The sequence below is a fragment of the Nanorana parkeri genome, unplaced genomic scaffold (genome assembly GCF_000935625.1).
Source record: "Nanorana parkeri isolate BGI_ZX_2015 unplaced genomic scaffold, ASM93562v1 scaffold1999, whole genome shotgun sequence".
In the NCBI taxonomy this organism is placed as follows: Eukaryota; Metazoa; Chordata; class Amphibia; order Anura; family Dicroglossidae; genus Nanorana; species Nanorana parkeri.
Window position 1 is genome coordinate 124,280 of NW_017308267.1, and position 1,431 is coordinate 125,710.

General features: G+C 39.2%; 1 protein-coding gene across 1 annotated transcript in view; it reads right to left on the reverse strand.

Moving 5' to 3' along the window:
- Positions 1-1,431, reverse strand: part of LOC108800345 (ectoderm-neural cortex protein 1-like) — a 6,839-nt gene that overhangs the window by 1,118 nt on the left and 4,290 nt on the right. The gene's annotated exons all lie outside the window — the stretch shown is intronic.

The following is a 1,431-nucleotide window of genomic DNA, read 5'->3' on the forward strand; positions in this document are numbered from 1 at the left end:
CCCCCCACCATCTGTTACACTTTTCCCTTCCTATGTCCCCTCCCTTTTGGCCCCCTTAGACCCCATTCTTGCCTCTGTTTTTCATGCAGTGTGTTTTACATGCATTTTACACACATCCGTTAAAAGAAGTCACACCAGGCAAGCACACGCTCCACCAAAAAGGAGTAAACCTCTCTAGGCTGCTTTCCATGTCACGGACCATTCTGTACCCAAACAAGCAATGTTTTGTGTGTGTGTGTGTGTGTCTGTGTACCCACTTTGTACTGCTTTGCATATTGCATTGTCCATGTGCACCTTTCTTTTTTTGCTAGTTTTATGGCCCATTCCGACCCAATGCATTTTGATGTGTTTTTTTTTTAGCACATTAAAAAACACACACAAAAAAAATAGGGTAGTTCATGACAGTGCGTTGCATAGTGTTTTGGAAAAAAAACAGAGCATGGTGCATTTTTTTAAAACTCCAATGAAAGTTAACGCATAAAAACATGAAACCACATTCAAATGCATCTCTTTTAATAAGAGTGATGGTACCTCCTTAAAAAAAATGATGCACGTAAATGCATGTGCCTTTGACATTCTTTTTAATGTGTTTTGGTGGCAATGTGTCCTTAAATAAATGAGGCTGCCATTGTTTTTTTTTTGGATTTGGTACAGGAACACACTGGATGTCTTCATCTGTTAACAATGCCTGTTTCAAAGAGAAAGGGCCACTGATCATGCAAGACTTAGTGGAGCCAGGTGCCCCACCAAAGGGAATTGGGCTATCTTGCCAGTACTCATCTCTAGGAGATGAATTGCTGCAGGTGTGTGTGTGTGTGTGCGTGCGTGCGAACGTACTGTATGCCCAGGCCTGTCTGGCCCTACAGGAATTTTGACCAGGCCGACATCTGAAAGGAAAGATTGAGCCTGTATTAAAGCAGACTGTGGGACTAAGCAGTATAAATAGCTAGGAAGCTCTATTTTATTTTGTATCGGTGTGATTCCAGGTCAAATAGGAAGTTAATGGTTTAAGCTGGGTAAACACAGTTAGAATTGCATTTGAAGAAAAAAAAATGTCAGAACATTTTTCTAATAGTGAATGGAGTTGGTATTGTTTTTGGAGTTTTCGACCGCAGTGACTGAAAAAAAATACAAAGGGATGGAAAATTTTCTCGAAGGAACAAAATTCAAACAGTAAATGTGGTTATGGTTTGCAAAATTCTATTCATTCCAAAATTGAATCCGAATTTCTGATGGCATTATGGAATGTTCTGATCAGATTTTTTTTCATACAAACGTCCGTATGAAATTCTAACTGTATATACCCAGCTTAAAACACAAAAAGGAAATATGTGCCTAAGGCCAAATTTTCACAAGTACGATCAAACCGCCTTCAGAACAAACCTCAAAAGAATCTGAACTGAACTAGTTCTTTGCCAAGATTTTCTATTG